The sequence below is a fragment of the Crocuta crocuta genome, unplaced genomic scaffold (assembly GCF_008692635.1).
Source record: "Crocuta crocuta isolate KB4526 unplaced genomic scaffold, BGI_CrCroc_1.0 scaffold197, whole genome shotgun sequence".
Classification (NCBI taxonomy): Eukaryota; Metazoa; Chordata; class Mammalia; order Carnivora; family Hyaenidae; genus Crocuta; species Crocuta crocuta.
The window spans coordinates 9,024,431-9,046,150 of NW_027532002.1; the positions used below are offsets into that span (position 1 = coordinate 9,024,431).

General features: G+C 48.4%; 1 non-coding gene across 1 annotated transcript; it reads right to left on the minus strand.

Moving 5' to 3' along the window:
* Positions 1 to 5,492: 5,492 nt before the first annotated feature.
* On the minus strand, positions 5,493 to 5,599 carry LOC144241042 (U6 spliceosomal RNA). The gene has a single exon (XR_013337953.1). It is a non-coding gene; the product is annotated as a U6 spliceosomal RNA (small nuclear RNA).
* Positions 5,600 to 21,720: the final 16,121 nt, after the last annotated feature.

The following is a 21,720-nucleotide window of genomic DNA, read 5'->3' on the forward strand; positions in this document are numbered from 1 at the left end:
TCTCTCTCTCTCAAAAAAAAAAAAAAAAAAGAATTTATTTTACCTGCACAGTGATAACATCTCAGTGAGAGATTGTTGAGGGGTTGTGAAGAAGGCAAATGAGAAGTTTCTTGGGAGATAGAATGACAATGAACAAGCCTTTCTCAGAAGACCAGTTGCAAAAAAACATTGGACTCTTCTGATTCTATTCTGTTCTCAGTTTGCCGTGAGACTTCAAGGGAGCTATTAAACCATCTTGGAACTTATTAAAATGGGGTGGTAATTTCATATAGAGTGGGCATTGTTAAGCCTTCTTGATTTGAAATCCAAACTGAACCTCTCTCACAAAAAAAAAGGGGGGGGTTGTAAGCTGTTCACTTATATGTCTGAAGAGCTAATGCAGATATAGATAGATATTCCATATGCTTACTTAACATGAATGCCTCAAACTTTTATTTCCTTGATGGAGAAACATCAGGATCCCTGGCCTGTTTTACATGCTTTAGCCTTGGGTGGGAAATGCCCGTACGTAAAATAAAAAGCCATTTCAGAAGGGTTTCTCCTGTCCCACACCACTTATTATCTCTAACAACTCATTCTCCATCCACCGTGTTTCCCTGTACTGGTTTTATGGTACGGGAGCCTCCACCACTGGGGGCCCTGTGCTAGTCTAGCCAATGCTTTCTGGCTCCCCAGTGAAAAAATGGAGGACAAGCCTCAAAATCATGACAGGGCTGGCCATAGGTGTGGCTGTTACTTTTCTGGTTTCCATCTACCCTGCATGTGGCAATTTTGAAGGTTTGGGGAAATTTTCCTGATGGCGAGATGCACCAATTTCCAATGGGATCAGATTAGCACATTCAAGTACAGTTGCTGTAGTTCTGGCCGGGTCTGTATTCAGGCTGTGCGTGAGGATAAGGAACAGCTACCCACAGGTCTATAAAGTTTTGTACACAAGAACCCAGCACCTGAAAACTGAAACTAAGACGCACACCAGCCCCTATGGACTACTGTCTCCATTCTGTAGGTGTAGATAGAGGCCAGAGATGTTTGGCTGGTCTGACCAATGATTACTAGGTCAAAAGCCCAAGAGCCCAGGTAAGAATCACGTGTGACATCTGTGGCTAATGGCTGTGCTGCATTGAGGCCCCAGGCAGCCCAGGAAACTGGCCAATGGTTCAGGAAGGCTCTAGACCTGCCCTTGCCATCCCCTGGCTGGGTGACCTTGGATAAGACGCTCCACTCTTCTAGGCCCTCATCAGTGAACAGAGTGCCAATTCGACTCTGCCACACACTTGGAGACCTTGACCAACTCACAGCATGGAGCATCAGAGGAAGCTAAAGGGATTTGTTTTCTTTTCTTTTCTTTTTTTTTAATTAAAGTTTTGTTTATTTTTAAGAGAGAGAAAGACAAAGTATGAGTGGGGGCGGTGCAGAGAGAGAGCGAGGCAGAGAATCTGAAGCAGGCTCCAGGCTCCAAGCGGTCAGCACAGAGCCCGATGTGGGGCTCAAGCTCTTGAACCCTGAGATCATGACCTGAGCCGATGTCTGATGCCTAACCAACTGAACCACCCAGACGCCCCAAAGGATTTGTTTACTAGGGTGCCCCCAATATGGCATTCTGTGACTCCACCAGGGATACATACTAACGCCTATAGCAGCAGCCTGGTAGTAGCAATGAGAAAGACCAAGCATTCCTTGGTCATGTTAGAAAATCGCTAAGACTGGATGGCAGATTCTCAGCTACAGAGCTGATTGTATGTATGGCCAGATATTTCATTTTCAAATGTTTTTACATGTTGGCGGCTAATTTGAATTGTTATAAGATTCTGTATTGGCCCCTGGCTCTAGTCCCGCAGTGGCCTACTAGGCCAGTTATGGAGTCCTCTGCAGCCCACGGACCCAGGTGGGGCCCTGGCAGGGAGGAGTGGTGGATGCAGTGTCCCCTACGTGGGGAACGCAGATGATTCTGGCCCAGGGCGGGCTGCCTAGCCTGCACTTGAACATCGCTGCCGCTCCTACCCCAGCTGCAGATTCCCCAGAGCACCTGAACCGGTCTAGGGCAGCCGGGGCCTATTTTCCTCTACCAGAGGCGGGGCCTAGTCTCCACCCAAGGATGGGCCTGCGGATCGCAGGCAGAAAAGAAATGTGTTGTGGGCAGGGAGGGACTGAACCGTCGCCGTGCTCAGGCGTCGGCTGCGGGTCCCCCGCCTCGTGGGTGCAGCTAAACCCGAGACCCCGAGAGGCTCGGGGTTGCACTTGGCAAACACCACCGCGGGCAGGTGCGGGTGGCGCCGCGCGCGCCAGCGATGCGGCTCCAGGCGGCTCCCGCAGTTCCGGCAGCGCGCACGGCCCGNCGGGTGGGCAACTCGCGTCGCGGGCGTGGCGCGGGCAGGGCAGGGGGCCGGCGCTGCAGCCAGGGAATGCCCCGAAACGATCGATGCGTATTTGTTGGGAGGAAATTCGATCCTTGAGCCCTTTCTTGCCCGGACTTAAAAATGGATTCTCCATCTGCTGCGAAAGCCTCGGGCTCCAGGCGGCGGGGGGGCTCCGGCTCCTGGAGAGCCCTGCAAACACACCGAGACCCCCGAGACCCGCGGGGGTCCTTGCTCCACCTGCCACTCGGCTCTGGCACACAATGTCGCTCGCTGACGTTGGTGTTCCTCTCAAAGCCCCCTCACCTAGTCCAGCCAAGCCCAAAGGAGGTGATGCTCTGTCAAGTTCAAATAAAGAAGCCTGTTTTCTGTATAATCCAGAGTTCTGTTTGTCCAAAAGAACTTTGAAGATGGAAAAACAAACAAAAACAGATGAAACCTCTTCGGAGGGAATTTTGACATTTACGAATTTACAGGTGTTACTTCGTTTGTCCTCTCAACCTCACGTTTTGAATTTTTCCCTGCACGATGCATTCAAAAATATTTACTACGTCATTTTCGTGATGACAAAAAAGTGGAAATAACCCAACTGTTCATCAATATATAGATAAAATGGTTGAATATATAGTGAGTTTACATACCAAGAAATACTCTCTTTTTTTCCAAGAAATACTCTGTAGAAGAGATGTGTTCACAGGCAAACGAGTCTAAGCTTACATTAAATGAAAAAGTGAGTTATAAAAGTAAATATGGTATGATTCCACGTTCATTAAAGTGCAGGAAAAAAATTGTAAGTAAATGTCTACAACTCAGCTATGATTAATGGCTTCTTATTTCATAGATGGTTATAAGGGAAATATGTGTATATTTTATATGTACATACACCTGGAGAAATATATACCCAACTGTTATGGTTTATCTTTGGGGTGATCCTGAGAGAGAGGTAGTGGAATATTAACTTCCCACATTATATATTTTAAAGAAAGTTGGATTTCTTTTAAAGTAAGCATGCATTAATTTTGTATTTCCCACATACTGAAAACAATAAAGATTTTTAAAAATCATATCCCTTCCCATGCTCAGACTACTAGATCGTTATCACTTGCCCAGCGCTCTCTGATCTTTTCATTACTACGTTAACTGTCTCTTCAACCTCCTCTCATCCCTGTAACAGCATCTAAGAGACTTGAATTCCTTTCCTTTCAACTTACAAATTGCCTGTTTCATGTATGCAAACAGTTTTTTAAATCTTTTAAACCAAAAGAATGAAAGAAGTGAGACTATTACTTCCACTTTATCTACTTGTACTACTCAAACAAAACGATTAGGTGCAGTTTTTTTTAAATTTATTTATATTTTTATGCCCTTGAAAGGATTGCAGTTTTTAATCCATTACTTCTTAAGCTCTGTGTCAATGTAGCACGTATTCTCTCTCAATGCAGCTAACCATGAGAGATCATTTTAAAACACAGTTCTTGTTTCTATTTAATCCAGAAAAGTGTTATACTCTGTGAAGGAAATACCACTGAAAAGTTGAGCAGGATTTCCAGGGACAGAAATTGGAGTGGGATGGGCACTGTCGGCTGAAGGAGGGACACTGTGAAAGAGGCTGGGAGAGAGGACCATGGGCTGGATTCTGGGATTGTATAAATTAGTCTGAATGTTGTCTCAGAATCATGAGTTCAATTCATACTATGGGAAATAAGTACCGCCACACTTCAAACATGCAGACATGAAGAAGTTGTCTGGCCTTTTTATTAATTTTTAATGTTTATTTAGTTTTGAGAGACAGAGTGTGAGCAGGAGCGGGTCAGAGAGAGAGAAAGACAGAATCCGAAGCAGACTCCAGGCTCTGAGCTGTCAGCACAGAGCCCCACGTGGGGCTCAAACTCCCAAACCATGAGATCATGACCTGAGCCGAAGTCGGACACTTAACCGACTGAGCCACCCAGCCGCCCCATTGTCTGACCTTTTTAAATAGTCATATAAAAACATGGCACCTAGCAGCAATAAACTGAGAGGGTCCACTCCCACCAACATGTCTGATATGGTTCTTATTTACATAAATCAACATCATATTTCCTTAGGTAAAGCCTCAGAATATCCCAGGATCACACACACACACACACACACACACACACACACACACCTCAATTTTTGCTCAGAAGTCTGATGTCCCTCTCCTCACTTTCAGATGCACTAGAAGCATCATTGTAAAATGCAGGTGTTCTGGAACAAATTATCTGGGTTCCCATCTTCACTGCCATGTGTTAGCTTATGACTTTGGTCAAGTTATTTAACTCTTCCATGCTTCAAGTTCATGACCCCTGAAATGGGGATAATAGCACTCATTTTATAATATGTTATGCAATTTAAACCAGATGATGTGTATAAAGCTTTTAGAAAGTGATTAAGCTTTGTAGAATACTAAGAAAGCTGTAGAATATAAAGCTTTCTCTTTTTATTTATTTATTATTTTAAGTTGGCTCCATGACCACTGTGGGGCTCAGACTCATGACCCTGATATCAAGAGTTACATACTCTACTGAGGCAGCTAGGCACCCCAAGAATATAAAGGCTTTTATAATACTACAAGTTGAATAACAGTCACAATTACTACTTTTTTGTACCCCCCCAAAAAAGCTTATCCTTCTTCATTTTCCCTTCCTTAAGGTACTACCATCTCTACATTCTTCCAATTGTATTTATTTCTCTCTTATTTAATGAATATTTTTACATTAGCCCCCCTCCCCCCCCCCCCCCCNCCTCATTGACAACCTGGAGTCTGTTCTTCCCCTTCTCCTGTGATAGTTTCTGAGTTTTTAAAACAACTTCATTGGGGCCCCTGGGTGGCTCAGTCTGTAGAGTGTCCAACTTCAGCTCAGGTCATGATCTCACAGTTCATGGGTTCGAGCCCCATATCAGGCTCTGTGCTGACAGCTCAGAGCCTGGAGCGTCTTCCTGTCTCTCTCTCTCTGCTCCTTGCCTGCTCACATTCTGTCTCTCAAAAATAAATAAAAATTACAATTTTTTAAAACTTTATTCTTTATATATCATAAAACTCACTCATTTTGGGTGTACAAATCTGTGATTTTTAGTTACTTTGCCCAGCGGCGCAATCATCAAAATAAATCCTTTTTTTTTTTTTAATACTGAACATATNTGCATATCATCCTTGCACAGGGGCCAGGCTAATCTTCTTTGTACCATTCTAATTTGAGTATATGTGCTGCCGAAGTGAGCACAAAATAAATCAGTTTTAGATCATTTTTAGCCTTCTCTAAAGCCCTTTTACAGTTAATCTCCCTTCCCACCTCCAGCTTGAGGCCGCCATAAATCTGCTTTCTGTTGTTATAAATTTGCCCTTTCTGGACATTTTAGATATATGGAATCATATGATAGGTGATCTCGTGTCCGACTTCTTTCACTTAGCATAATTTTTTTAAGATTTATGCATGATACAGCATATGTTAGTAGTTCAACACTTTCTGTTACCTGTCAAATCAGAATGACTTCCGCCATGTCTATAAGAATGATATTACATAACAACATTGATAATGTATATATAGTTAAACCTAACTATTATTATACCTACAATGCTCTAAGCACCGGCTAAGTGCTTTATTTGTGTCATAGAATTTAAACTTCACAACAGCCTATGGGCTAACTAGGTGATACTATCATATACATTTTTAAGTTGAGGACACAAGTTTAGAAATGTGAACAGAGGGGCGCCTGGGTGGCTTAGTCGGTTAAGCATCCGACTTCGGCTCAGGTCATGATCTCACGGTTTGTGGGTTCAAGCCCCATGTCAGGCTCTGTGCTGACAGCTAGCTCAGAGCCTGGCACCTGTTTCAGATTCTGTGTCTTCCTCCCTCTCTGCCCCTCCCCTGCTCACGCTGTCTCTCTCAGAAATAAATAAAACATTAGCATGGAGGAGGGCACTTGTGGGGATGAGCACTGGGTGTTATGTGGAAACTAATTTGACAATAAACTATTTGTAAATAAATAAATAAATAAATATTTAAAAAAGAAAGAAAGAAAACATTAAAAAAATTTATTAAAAAAAAAAAGGAAATGTGAACAGAGTTGCCTAAGGTCACAAAGCAAGTATATGGCAGAGGGGGACTCAAGTCTAAATCTGTGTGACTCTAGAGCTAAAGCCAAAGTCATCTTCAAACTTATCAAGGGGTCTTTGTATCCCACACCCTTCCATCATCACAGAAACAAAACCCAGGAAAGTATTCACATTAAGTCCACCAAATAGATGGAGAAATAGTCAGTGCTTTGTCAACTGTAAATCCCCGCTTGTATATGAGGAATTGTTACTCTGTCATTTTCTCCATACCGGATGCTGCTCCTGTTCTGGGGACATCTAACTCCTTTGGGAAAGAGCTGGTGTCATGGAGGTCTCAGTTCTATAGCTAAAGACTTCTGATGTTCAAAGAGACTTGCCTGGGCACTATCCTGATGCAAACCCAGGCCAGGCAACCTAAGAAAAGAGGCTAGAGCATCACTCATTACCTTGTCTAATAGGAAGAGAACATGCAGGGAAAAAAACTCCTTAGGATCCGTGCCTCTCCCGCTGTTAACAATTTTTAGGTTGGGACTCATGGCCGCACATGGTAACAATGAAGGTGGGCCATTCTCATCTACCATCCTGTGGGACTTCAGGTTCTGTTCAATAGGAAGACGCTGCTGCTATAGGCAGAAACACTCTCCTCTGAAGATTTCTAAAGAAGTCCCCAGTTCTTTCTTAGAGCCATGGAAACTCTTTGAGGTTTTATGATGAATCCCAGGCCCCACATTTATGAGGAGCCTCAGACTGGAGACATTCACCTTCAAACATGGGTTGTTATTATTATAAATTCATTAATAGTATTGGTTTTAGTAACAATAAACACTGCAACAAGCCATCTTTCCGAATTGCCCTCGTATTTCTGAATAATATTTACCCACTCTCATTAGTCACAGAAGGAAGGATCCTCAGAGGGAAAGGTCTCATTCCACCAAGGAACCCCAGGGATCACAGGAGGTGCCTAGGTGGTCTGTGTAGGGGTGGGTGTGAGAACCCGGGGCTTCAGTCCCTTGAAAAGATCCAGGAAAGGCAAGTACTCCCACAAATCCCGTCCTGGCTCAACAGTAACTCACTTAGGTAATGGAGCCTCTTATTAACAGCACTCTATTGGTTGTGTACAATGCCCTTCGGGAATCATTTATTTGTTGAATGAAAAGAACTATTTGTGGGTGTCAGATGTCAGCGTAGTGGCTCCCCTGGTGGGTGGTGAGAGGCTGGGTGTGTTCCGCTTCTTGATCTGTTGCTCATTACACAGGTGTGTTCATGTTGTGATATTTTGTTGATTTTAGGCACTTTTTTTGTACATGATATTACAATAAAACTTATCCAAAAAGACAGGAATAAAGAAATATTTTAGAATGAAAGAGCCTAGTGCAGTGCCTGTCAGGTAGTAGGTGGGTATCACTTGCGTGTTTATCGAATCAAGGATCTCATTTGGCTCCTATCACGTGGGGTGAGCAAACGCACAGCATATTGTTACTGTTGTCACTATTAACCTTTCTTAGAAGTTCACGCCTCTGCCCGGGTCCCGCAGCGGGTTAAGTCGCGCAGCCGGGAGCCTCGGTTCCTCTCCGCGGCGGATCACTGCCCCACTTCGACTTGGCCGCCCCGCAAGCTGCCGCGCCCTGGGCGAGGAGGCCGAGGAGGCCGGGCGGGAGGCGACTCTGCGATAGCCTGCAACCCGGAGCGAGCTCCGGGGACGGGGACGCAGTCGGGGACGGAGGAGGCCTCGCCACTCCACCGCACCGGCTCACGGGGTCCCCGCCGGCTCTGAAGCCCGGGTCCCTGGGGCTTCAGGTTCATTCTCGCGGTCGTTTGCCTGGCCCCTCCTGTCCTCCCGGCAGCGACCGTCCATCTGTCCACCGGCCTCTTCACCGTCTCCGACCGATCTGCACACCCTGGTNTCATCAGAAAAAGCTTCTATTAATAGACCCGCTGTTGACAGAGAATCTGGCTCTGAAGTGCAGAGCGAGGCTTCTAGAGCAGTGTCTATCTGCTGAGCACAGAGATGCCCACCTCGCCAACTTTTGTCCTCTGGACCACTGTCTCTACCGGATGCATTCACAAGAGGCAGGAGAGATTAGCGGTTGAAAATGTGGCCCCTGGACCCAATGCCCCTTACTAGCTGGGTACTCTTAGGCAAGTTACGAAACCTGACTGTGCCTCTGTTTCCCCATCTGTGAGACGGAAGTGATGGTAATAATAGTTCCTAGAGTTGTTAAGCGGATTAAATGAGTTATTGTTTGTAAAGTGATTAGCACTCTGTAAGCACTCACTCAATGATCTTTGTCAAGTACCTAAAGCTTAATACATTTGAGACCCCAATTCCTAAAGATGCCTAGCTACTTCTACGTGGTTATAATCTGTTCTAGAGGCGAGACTAAGGATCACTCGATTTAACCCTATTCATATTATCAAATTTCAAGCCTGATAGAATTATCCCTAGAATTAACCAATTGTTCTCCATCTTTCCTTTTCTTCATTTGTGTTGTATGTATGTAGACACATTCTGGAAGGAAAATTCAAAGGAAAGAGAAAGGAAGGAAGGGAGGCAGAAAAGAGGAGGAGAAAAAAGGGAGGGAAGGAGGATTTGGTTGAGATGGCTGGATTGTGGTCAAATTCCTTTTTTGTTATTTTCCATCAGCATTGTAATAATAATGCCAAATGTTCAATAAATTATGCCAAACTCACACTTTCCTGGACCTTACACTTCCCAGAAACTCTGGGTGAGAAGAGGTTGCCCAGAGTCAGATTGGCTGAGTCTAAGGGCTGGAGGAAAGGGATTGCTACAGGGCTAGAGGGCCACTTACTGGATCAGAATCGGCCTAAGCGAATCCTAGAGGCCAGCTCTCACCTCAATGTTTGCAATAGGTTCTCTATTCCCTGAGCATCTCAACAGCTCAGGTTGTCCAAGAGCTTAGCCATTCCCCACTCCAAGACCAGGTATGCTAAGGAAGGCACTTTCTTCTACTCAAGGCTGCAGGAAAAAGTGAGTCTCCTGGATCTCTCTCTCCAAGCATCTATGCGAAACACACACACACACACACACACACACACACACACACACACCAGATTCAGTGAGTCTAAAGGTCTGGATTATGTGCCTTGGAAACTACATGTTTGTCCAAACGCTTCATGCAGGTATTGCAATAGAGGTTTAAGACAGCCCTTGAAAACATGTTCATGATCCAAATGGCCCGAGAAGTCAAAGAGGGAGAGGGAGTCTCCCATCCTGCTTCCCCGGCTCTCCAAAACCCCACAAAGATCATTCCATGTGAAGCACTCCCCTTTTTCCTCAGAAATGCCTGCGTCACAGAGACCCAAACTGGTAGTTCTCAACTGGGGGCAGTCGTGGCCCCGCAGGGGACATTGGCCAATGTCTGGAGACATTTTGGCTCCTCACAACTTGGGTGGGCACTACTGGCATCTAGTGGATAGAGGCCAGAGATGCTGCTAAATGTCCTACAGTGCACGGGACAGCCCCCACGGCAAAGAATGATCCAGCCCAAAATGTCAATAGTGTCTAGGTCAAGAGATCCTGACGTAAACCAAACTCCCACCGCCTCAGAGGAAATAATGTCCCAGAATTCTTCTTCTTAAGCAGAGAGCGAGCGAGAGCATCACGAGGGAGCTCCAGAGAACCCTTTCTCAGGCCCCACACTAAGAACGGGGAGGTCCCAGCAGACTCCCTCCTCCTGCTTGGCCTCCAGAACACAAAACCCTGGCATCTGAAAAGATTAAATAAAACCCGGGATTCCCAGCCCTGCAGGCCGCATAACCCTGCCCCTCATATCCTATTTCCCTCCTGCACCTCCTCACTCTTGGAACACAGTTGGAAATTCAAATTGCGATCTTTACTATCCGGCCCTCAAAGGCTCTGCCTGCTTCCTCTCCCAGGGACAAAAATCTCCTCCACATCCTGCCTCCCTTTGAGATGAAGCCCCCAACCCTGCCTCTCTCACCAACTGTAAGTTGCTCTTCACCACCTCCCCCGACTTGGCCTTCTCCTTCTAATTAAACCACATCCAGGGTGTCGGGAGGGAAGGGGAAAGGATCCGAAGACTTCCGTGCTGCAGGTTCTGGGGCCCTACAGCCTCATGTTTTTTGTGAGGTGCCAACCACACTGTGATCATTAAACCCCACAGTGGTGGGGGGGGAGGATTTTCTCATTGCTGTTAACCTGGGAACCAGCTACATCTTGTTTATCAGACTCGTTTTAATTCAGCTTGGTCAGGTTCCAAGTGTTGAGGTGGAGATTAAAGGCAACTGAAGAATCCAATTAGCCGCCCAGTCTTCTTTAAGCCAAAAAATCAGGTCACAAACTAGATCAAAGTGAAATGATTTCTCGACAGCTCTGTTCATTAAGGGGAGGGTGGGAGCTCACACTGCTAAACCGGGCTCATTACGGGGATTGGCATTTTAAATACAATATCTCCCCCAAATTACATGTTTCAGAGGTTGGGAGCGAGAGACCGAGATTATCTTATGTGAAGTCTCTCTTTGGCTAATAGAAAACAGAAAGTCAAAGAATGAGCATATAACTTCTAGGAATAGAATTAAACAAGGCCCCAATTTTCCTGGGCCAGAAAGCCAAATCTGGAAACTGGAATTGGCCGCAATCACTCCCAACCAGATAATTCCTCCTCCAGGGAATCTAGAGAGCTGAGAAATCGAAATTTTCCAGGTGGCCCTATTCGCCCATTTTCCTGAGAGCCCTCCCTGTCCCCGGCTGGGGGCAGCTGCAAAGGAGGCCCCTTGGCAGCCAGGCCTAGCCTCTCCCCCAGCCACAGGACCCAGGCCGACTTTGAAGAGAAACCACTAGCTATTTCTGGATTCTGGGTCCCAGGCAGAGTCATTTCCAGAGGCAAGAGCCCCCCCCCCTGGGCCTTTCTGAGTTTCTGTGGGCTCTTTTGAGGGGCCTGGAGAACAGAAGAGGAGGAGAAGAAGGAAGGCCATCATCAGATTCACTTCCCATAGGGAGGATCAAATATAGGACTGCTTGGAGGACATTTAGAACCTTCGATTCTACATGAGAGAAAGACGGAAAAATTACATTCAGGAGAGCAGTTACAGGACACATGCCCTCCTTCTGTGAGCACTGATTTTGAACAGAGCCAGGACATCTGCAGACACAGTGGCCTTCCCCCCCCCCCCCCCCNGGGTTAGAAAATGGCACTTTGTAGGTCTTCCAGGTCACAGGCGTGTGGGACGCTGCATGTGGCTAAAAGTTCTTTCGGGGGCTTTGGCTGGTAGTCACTCCCCGGGGTCTCTGAACTCAGAGCCACTAGTGAGACCCTTCCTCAAACTTCCCGGTGTCTCTTTCCCATCCACACAGGGCCTGGGAGCAAAGCCTCTTATACCTGGAGGCCTAACCCCCTGGGTGGGAGGGGAATGAGAGAAGGGAGGGGCTGAATTTGGGGCTGAAGCCACCCAAGACCCCCCACTAGGCTTTCCCTCTCCCCTTCGCCTCCTGCAGCCAAAGCTGGCACCCTCAAGGTGGAGGCTGGGAGCACACATTTCGGGGAATGTCTCCCACCATTGGTAGGTAACTATAGTCCAGAGGGATTCTCCCTGGATGATGCACTTGGAGCAGAAATAAATCAGGTCTGGTAGGTTTTGTTTGTCTTCACTGTACTTCCCTCCCTGGGATTATGGCATCTTCCCAGATCCTTCCACACCCGCCTGTTCTCCATACCCTGGAGGCAGCCACGGCCAGACTTCAGAAAATGCACCCCGGATCCCACACAGATATTCTAAGTGCCTCTCAACGCGAAATGATCGCCAGATTGTTTTTGTTGTGTTTATCGGTGACCTAAAATGAGTTTCAAACTGTGGTCGTTTCCTAAGGAGAAATGAGAGCGTACAGGCCCACCTCAGAATATTGTGCTAAAGGGAGCCCAAACCCACTGATTCCCGTAGGGGAGTCTGCCCGCCTCCAGGAAAGGAGCCCTGGTGCCGGCGGGCACCCCACCGGCCCCTGACGAGCCCCGCAAGCGGTTTTTCTCTCCCGGGGACCGGGGACCGCCGAGCCAGAGCCACACTCCCCCTGCTACACGGCTGAGCGCTGCCCCTGCGCCGCTACCGCGTCCTTGTTCTTGCTGTCCTAAAAGCCTGAGCTGAAACGGAAATTTGGGAAGGCGAGAGCTGCTTTGGGGCACACATACGCCTTTGTCCCAAAGGTGGCCGGCCGGCCCGGACCACTGTCCCTGCACCGGTCACTCTCACTCAGCGGCGGCGGCGGCGGGCGCAGCCGCTGCCTGAAAACGGGACGGAGGTGGATGTGTCGCAGGGTGGGGAGTGGGAGGGGCCAGCACAAAGGCCTTACAAGGTTCCCGGAGAGCCCCTGTCGCAGGCCTTCGCCCTGTGGGGGTGGGGAGCGCTGGACTTGCCCTTGGGCGCCGACGTGCCGCCCTGGGGGTGGAGGAGGGGGTCCCCCGTCCCAGCTGTTCTCCTGGCCCCTTAGCACAGGGGACTCAAAATAGCAAGTTCACCCCGGGTCAGCCCAGTGAGAGCCGACCTGCACCCCGCCCCAGTTAAGGCTCGGCCTGCGCCTTTTGAGAACTGCTCCGAGGCCCGGGGCCTTGGCCTAGCGGTCGCATTTGAACCCGGAGCAAACTCAGAGAGGGGACTGCGGGTGCGCGGACCGGAGCCCTGATGGGTAGGTGAGGAGGGTGCCGAAGAGACCGGAGCAGTCGCCAAGAGGGGGAGGCCCAGACTGCCCGAGGTGGGGGGCTGCCCACAGACGCGAGGGCCCCAGGCCACCAGCCCCAGCCTCCTCCGGGGCCAGGCCGGGCCTTCGAGGGCCACGGGCTCTGCGGACCCGCGCCCTCCGTCCCGCTGCGCCCCTCCGCCAGCGCCTTCTCCCAGGCGCGCCCCTGAACCTGGCACAGAAGTGGCCCAATAGACACTTCGAACAATACGGGAGGGAAATCAAAGAGAGAAAGAAAGGTAGAAGCCAGTTTGTCCGCCTGAGCTCTACAAGTGACTCTGAAACTTTTCCTGGCTTCTCGTAAAGGTGGCCCGTAAAGGTGGCCGGGGCCGTTTACAGTAAGAGCAGAATAATGTTTGTGACTGTGCGACCTAATTATCTCCAGATTTGCCTCTCCCCGGCTCGCGCAGCTACGGTTTTCGCCAGCGAAAGCGGCTAATGCATTTGCACACGTTAAACATCTTGAACGCATAATTACAGGCTGCAGACAGGCGGGACAATAAAATATCTCGGCTCGATATTTTTGGAAGCCTTCTGCGACTGTGCCTGGAATAAATAATCGCTTTCTATGTCCTCAGCCATCTAACTAGAGCCACCGTTATTTCAGAACACCCCTGCTCCACCCCCGCCTGTGTTCTTGAGCTTTTTTTGTGGGGGCAGAAGGGGGCCAGGCCGGACGATGTGGCCACCTGGAGAGGTCTCCCGGGCCTCGGGGTCTGCTGCAGGGTGCGCCTCGCAGGGATGACTGGATAAGGGGAAGAAAATTTGTTCCGACCCCCGGAGGCCGCCTTCCTCATTAGAGGGAGGCTAGCGAGGCCAAGTAGGCCTCACAGCCTCTGGGCACAGTGCCCTTCCCATATTCTCCCTACTCAAAGGCTAAAGAATTTGAAGAAGGCGCAGACGGTCAGAATTCCCGCCTCACCACCCTGAGAAGAGCATCTCTAGACTGATACCTGAGGAATGTGCTGGAAAAGAAAAAGCTTTCTACCGAAGCTGCAAGACCAGGAGGAAACTAGGAGCGGCTATGTTCTCCCATGGAGGCCGGGGACGTTCTGACTTCCCTTGAGTCTTACTTGCCTTGTCTGTAAAATGGAGAGATTATAATAACCCCGGGACCTACTTCACAGGTCGTTATGAGGAAGCACTTTAAAAAAATTGTTTTACTGCCATATAACTTACATATAGCAAAGCATAAAAATCTTAAGCACCTAGCTCGCTGAATTTTTATATGTGTATACACTTGTGTAACTACTACCCAGATCAAGATACAGAGCATTACTAGCCCCCAAAAGGCTCCATGAAGAAGTACTTTTAAAATTAATTTTAGTTAGTGATAATATTACTATCCCCAACTCAAGAAGTCAACACCCCAGTCGAGTATGTGGAGCTTCCTGTTACTAGAGGACGGGGAATTGATAAGCCAAATACACACATACAGGATATTTGCAATTCACACCCTGACGAGGAGTCATGAGAGTAAATCTCTAGCCCGAAGGAGTACATAGAGCCCTTGTACTCAGACACTCAGGGGTTGGGGAAAATTTTATGATCAGGCTTTAATTCATTTTGAGACAATGGAGTTCTCTTGCTATCAATGGCTGGACTTCATATACTGGATTGGCATATTCATTTCCTGGTTAGGGTGACACTGGCGTCTTCCCAGAGGATGGCAATCTGAGTGGATGTCTGTGAGGCTAAGGTCTAAGCTCTAAGGTGACTTATTTCAGTGTCTCCCCCCAATCCAAGTCTGGTTTGATGTGTGGAGGGGATCCCCCAGGGAAATGTTTGGCCATGAAATAATTGGGGCACTCTATTTTCTGAAGAGTGTTACCCCAGTGGATAACACATAAAATTGGTCCACGTTACAAATAATATAAAAAAAAAAAACAAAACTTGTGGGGTGCCTGGGTGGCTCAGTCGGTTGGGCATCCGACTTTGGCTCAGGTCATGATCTCACGGTTCGTGGGTTCGAGCCCCTCAATGGGCTCTGTGCTGACAGCTAGCTCAGAGCCTGGAGCCTGTTTCAGATTCTGTGTCTCCCTCTCTCTCTGACCCTCCCCTGCTCACACTGTCTCTTTCTCTCAGAAATAAATAAACACATTTTTTTATAAAGTTCAAATGAATTAAAAAAAAAACCTTGTACAGCAAAAAGTGAATTCTTTACCAGATCCTCAGATCCAAGTTCTTCTCCCCAGAGGAACCCACTGCTACTGATTACTTATTTATTGTCTCAGCCCTATATACACACACACCCCCTTTTTATTTTTTTATTTATTAAAAAAATGTTTTAATGGCTATTTATTTTTGAGAGGAAGAGAGACAGAATCCAAAGCAGGCTCCAGGCTCCAAGCTGTCAGCACAGAGCCCCACAGGGGGCCTGAACTCACTAATAACATGAGACCATGACCTGAGCTGCAGTTGGACCGCTTAACTGACTGAGCAACCCAGGCACCCCCCACGCCCTGCTTTGTAAAGCACCATGGTAGCCCTCACTGTACATGCTGTTCTAGCTTGGAATTTTCTTCCTAAATAACTGCCCAAGACAATTCTCTATGAGTGTATTGGTTCAGAAAGTTATGTTCAGGGGCACCTAGTTGGCTCAGCGAGAACGGCATGCAACTCTTGATCTCAGGGTCATGAGTTCAAGTCCCATGTTGGATGTAGGGGTTACATAAACAAACAAATACATGATTTGGTTTTTAAAGACCTAAAGTTAATTAATGACTCAGAATAAATAGGACATTAAAAAGCTGTAATCCTAATTATTNGCTAACTTTATGTAGCCTGGCAAGAGGAAGGGCCACTATAGCCTGGGTAGATTCTGACCTACCTCCACCTGGGTTGACTACCTTCAAAATGATCAGCTAATTTAGCTGCACCATTATTACCGGCAACCCCCCAACCTTTCTTGGGTGACCAGAACCTTGCTGGGAGAAATACTTCAGGCACCGGCTAGGACTTTGGATCTACAGTTCTGCAGCTGGGGGAAAATTAGAAGTGCTTCTTGGAATTTTTAACTCTTCTGTCTAGTAGCTATAAAAATAGCTCTGGGGTCATTAGCCCACCCTAGGTGTCTGCCTCCGATTCTATTTCCTCAGTCCTCTTTGGACCCCTATGGGATGGCCCTCATCCTGACTCCCATCCAGCTCTGGGCAGAGGAGGGAGGGCACAGTGGGGCCCTCAGCTCCAGACCTTGCACCCCACAGTGGAAGCCAGGAGACGTCGGAGGAAATGGCGTTTACCACCTGGGCGACCTTGACTGCAGCCGATTAAAGTTTAATCTGAGGTGTGTACTCAGCCTTGCCATGTTATTTAAACACCTCAAAGGTCATAAAGATTCCAAAGGCCTGAGCAGGTCCCGATGCGAGCCTGCGGGGAGCCAGCATTTGATTCTGATGGATTCCCAGAGCCAGGATTTGGAGCACGGAGAGGGAGGGTGCCTTAAGAAGAAAGAAAAAGCTTTGCTTTCCCAAAGGAATGCAACTTCAAAAAGTGGCGGTGGTGGGGAAACCGAGTCTCCAGGCACTGGGAGCAGACAGTGCCCTTCAATTCCGATTAACTGGGAAGACCTCTAGTGGGAAGAGGTCGCAACTGCAGCCCGCCTTGCGTGCATCCTCTGCCTCAACCCGTAGCTACTTGACTGCCCCTGGATTAGATGGGGGTGGGAGGGCAGAAAAGAGAAAACCCTCTCTTCCCGGTCTCCCTTTGAAGCATGCAACGGTCTTGAGGATCCCTAGTCAGGGTCCCAGGCGTTTTGTCCAACTCGGCCAGAAAAGGTCCAGCTTTCATTGGCTCTCCTCTCTCCAGGGTGAGGTCCTGGTCAGCCAGGTGAGGGCTCATGGGGCCCAGGTTACCTGGATTCCCATTGATCTCTTCCTGGGTCTCCAGAACCCAGGGAGAGTAGAGTTCTGGAGCGACCATATATGCGATCTCCTCTAGGGTCCTGAGTGACTTTGGGGACCAATAGATCATTACAGCATCCCACCCAGCCTTTGCCTTTGACACCTAGCCACCTGTAGGTTGCTGATGGCCAGACACATTGCAGAGCTATAGGAGCCCAGCTTCCTGTGCGTGCAGGCAGTATTTTCGCCCCATCTCTTTCATGGGGCCTCTGGACTTCGCCTGTCTGCTTCCTCTCGCCCCGACTATCTAATTTCTGTGGGGGACTGGGTGTTCTCTCACAGCCTCACAGGAATGAGCACCACATGTGGAATGCTGTCTCTTACCTCAGCTCTCGCCACCTCACCAACGCCTCTGTGTAACCTGAAGGCAGGCAGAACGAGAGATGAGAGATGGACTCTGCCATCTGCCTCACAGATGCCAATCGAAGCTCTTCTGTTGGCCCATGTCGCCTATTTAAAGCAGGGTATCCCTCCTCAGGGCCTCCTGGCTGACCAGTGGGGCTGGATCCCAGTTCTCCCTCTCTGGTTCTATTTATGGTAGCATTACATCATCTTACAATTGTCAGGGAGGAGAAGCATTGCCAGGATGCCTTCTGTATCATCAAGGGATATGTACACACCACAGTGCAGTGTGCGAATCCCAGGATTTTATGGAGCCACAATTAGGCACCCAATTATTAGCCACAATTGGGCTCCACTGAGGCTCCCCAGACCCTGAGGTGGGAACTACAGGGGACAGTGATGACTGTCAATAGTTGCCCTGTGTCAGAGGACCCCACCTTATGCTCAATCCACAGTGGTCCGAAGTGGCCTCCTCCTCTGGCACATCAAGGTGCCTTCCCCACACCTGCCCACACTCAGGGCTTGGATCCTCCCTGATTCTCAAAGGAAGGCTCAGGAAACCCATTTCTTTGGCTTCGTCTTCTCCTCCCACCACCTCAAAATCTGAAAGTGATTGGAAATGGTGAAGGAGATTTTTCTAGGCAAATACCTTAAAGCCCTTCACCAAGATGTCAGCCAGCCCCAGCATACACCAAAGTGCATCTCCAAAGGCTGGTAAAGGTTATGGCCCCTTTTGCCTTCCCCTCTAGGTCACCTCTCAGGTGGATGAATCTTTTCCCTCAGATGCAGAGACTCTCCTGAGCTTTATTGAATCTGATACAGAGCATGGAGCAGCGATGGGTGGGAGGTGGGAGAAAGGACTGCAGCTGGATTAACCAGCTTTACTTCCAGGGAGCTGAAAAACTAAGACTTGGATCCTATAGCAAATGAACCTGGGATCCAAGGACCCGGAGTGGTCAAGGTTCCACATGAGTTCAATGGCCAGATATGTGTGCTTGGAATAGAGCTGGCCCCCACTCCCCTGCACTGACGCACATGACCCTGAGAGCGCCTTCCCAGCCCCGGCTAAGCCAGCACCGGACCGCGACTGGGTCCCACAGGCCCAGCCAACCTTGCTCTGCTCTGCTCCCAGCTCAGACCCGTGGCGACATCTATTCCTCGGGGTGACAAACGAGTGTGCTTGCTCTCAGTGACATCAAATTACTTTGCACTAGCCAAGGGTCCCATGACCTGACATAACCCCACATTAGGTCCTAGAAATGTAAAGAAATATGGCCTTTTTTAAAGTGGTTGAGAGCATGTAATTGCTAGCAGGCTTGAGGGATTGTCCCAAGTCTGGCTCAGGACCTGTGCTGAGGCAGCTGATACCAGCCAGAATTCCTTGCTTGGGCTCTCCTGTGGAGAGGAGTCCATGCCCATATTTAACTCTGAACCCCAATCAGTTTCTCATAGACCCAGATTATTTTTGTGCAGCTAAAGAAATCACAGGGAGCCTTGTAGCTCAAGCGTCTGCTCCTCACCACCAGTGGGGGCCCCAAGCCAGGCTTCAGAGAAGAGGCTTCCGGAGAGAACAAATTTCTGCAGATCTTTAAAAACATAGGCCTGCTTTGGGTTGCTGTAGCCTGACTTTTTGTTGGAAATTTTGGTTTCCTTGCTTCTTGTTTTTCTGTCCTCTCATCTCTCCCTTCTTCCTGGTCTCCTAGCTTTTCTGGGGCATTTGTTTTCTGTCTCCCTCTTCCTCAGAAGCTTCATACTTCCACAGTCCCCAACCTGACCCTGACCCAAACCCTAACCCTCTGGTGAACTCCATCCTCGAGCCAGGAGGCCAAGGACCCTCAAAAATGAGGGGCTGTTCCCAAAGCACCAGTAGGATTTGATCTGCTGTAATGCCCCACAGCCTGCAGGGAAGGGACTCATGACCAATGTCCCCAGGGACCCTTGCTGGGTACAGTTGGAACTGTCAGTGAGTTATATAAAATCTGTGCACATAATTTCCCCTCTTGTTTAAATTACATACCCCCTGGAAGTTTAGACAAATAGATCTTTTCTAATACAATGAGCAGTTATGTTAGCATATATTATTAGCGTAGAAAGCATACCAGAGTAGAGGCATGCTAGGTATCTAAGAATGCCTCAAAAACAAAACAAAACAAAAGATAATTAAGGAATCATAAACAGTGTAAATATAAAATAACCCAACACTCGGCCACAGAAAGGACGACCCATATTCACTCAGATGAGTGGTCATCGAACTTAAGCAGCTGCCTGGTATAGGTCTTGTCAAGTTCAATGGATTCCTGTTTTTTATTTTTGCGTCTTTGCTTTCTGCAGTCGCCAAGGCTTTTAGTTAGATCACCCTCATAGTTTGTTGGGGAGGATCATGCTGGTTGTCATTTAGACTACTCAATTAAAACAAAGCAAAGCAAACCACAATGCCTTTATTAATTAAAAAAAAAATCTGTTACTGCTGAGTAGAGTTTCCAAATACATAGAATTGCATTTCTCCCTGAAAACTATGGCTGCTGGGATAAGCTACTGATCCAGTACAAACATTTCCTTACTAGGTCAATCAGGAGAAATCTCTTTGTGATTTCTACCTGGAAAAGAGGTGTGTTTCGATGGGAAATGGTCATTTGTTCCATCAGAAGGGGATATAAGTTAACTTGGAACATAGAAAGGACTGAGGCATGGTTATCATCTCTCTCCAGATCCTAATGCAGCAGTACAAATCTTCCATTAAAGGATAACAAACTCATGGGAAAAGGTAACATAAGTCTCCCTCATGCATATATATTTTCGATTAAGAAGAGACATATAAAATTTCAGGCAAAATGCACTTACACTCCCAAACCCGTTTTTTTGCCCAGATTTCTCTTGGGTGGACCCTCAAGTTCTTTCTAGATTGTAATCAGAACAATTCAAGTTCAAACATGCTGACCGCTTACCCTCAGACATAGGAAGAGTTCCTTTTTATTGAGTAATATAGCTCAACCTTGAAATTTATCCTCAAAATCCTGTTGGGAGAGGAATGATTCCATGTCCAGGATTTACTTTAAAATACCCCGGGGTGGGGGGTGGGGGGTGGAGAGTGGAAGTGGATGATAGAACATAAAAGATAAAATGCTAATTGTGGTTGAAACTAGGAATTGGGTATATAGGGGTTCATTATACTTTAGTGTGTGTTTGGAAAATTCCATAATCAAAAGATTTTTTGAAATGTTGTTAGGCAAAGGTGAAAAAATGATCCCTGCCAGGGGTTTCGAACAAAAACTCAAGTCAGTTGGGGGCACCTGGAGTTCCCCATTTAATCTTCTTTTTCCAAGAACGGAAAAGGACCTGACTCCCTTTTCATTCCTCCGGAATCAGCCGGCCATCCTTAGGCTTTCTTTCCGGCAGGCTCCCTTTCCCAACCCATAAACTGAGCATCCAAACCCGAGGTTAGGGGCTGATTAATGGAGCTTCCGTACTCAGCTCCCCTGACTAGAGTGTAAATACCCATAAAAACTAATATCAAAAGTTTTTATTGAGCTGCTTCGTTTCCCTGAGCGTTGGGCTGAGTGGGGCTGGCGCAGCGGGACAAAGGAGCGGCCGGGGCGCCGCGGGAAGCGTGGTGCTCCTGCCGGCCCCGCGCGGGTGCCCAGAGCCGGCCCGAGTTTCTGGGGAGATCGCCCGAACCAGGTAAACGCCGGTCGGGGGCTCGCCTCCCACTGGGGACAGGTGTATTTACAAAGCCACGAGGGACGGAACGGAGAGTGGCCGGAAAAAAAAAATCAGAACGGGCAGGGAGACGTCAGCCACCCCAAACTATGTCACCAGGCTGGTCCGACGGGGTGAAATAGTTCTCCTCGGGGCTCGGGACGATGCCCGTGTTTCACCCACATGACGTCGGCTGTCCTCGTTGATTGCGTGTGTGCGCGCATTTGATGTGCGAATCTGTGTGCGTATGAGGCACACGCATCGTTACAGTGATCATGGCATACAGCGTGCCGTGCAAGTCTGATCACACCCCGCATCCCCTGCTCTGTGCCCCCGGCTCGTGGCTGCGCTGGTGAGTTTCCTTCCCTCGCTGGCTCGGGGCGTTGGGAAGTCCCAACCCGGGTCCGGGACGCGGGAGTCGTCAGGGTTCTGAGCAGCGACCGAGTGCCGCGGGCCCAGGCCGCGTGGCCGCCTGGCTGCCTGCACCGGGGTCTTCCCGAGAACGCCGGGGCTCCGCGGGGCGCGGCTGACGTCCCAAAGCCCTATCTCCTTCGAACGCTCGAGCGTCTTCGGGGTATTTGTTGACATACTGAAACCGCAGCCCAGCGCTGGTTTCCTGTTTTGTTGGGGGCAGGGAGC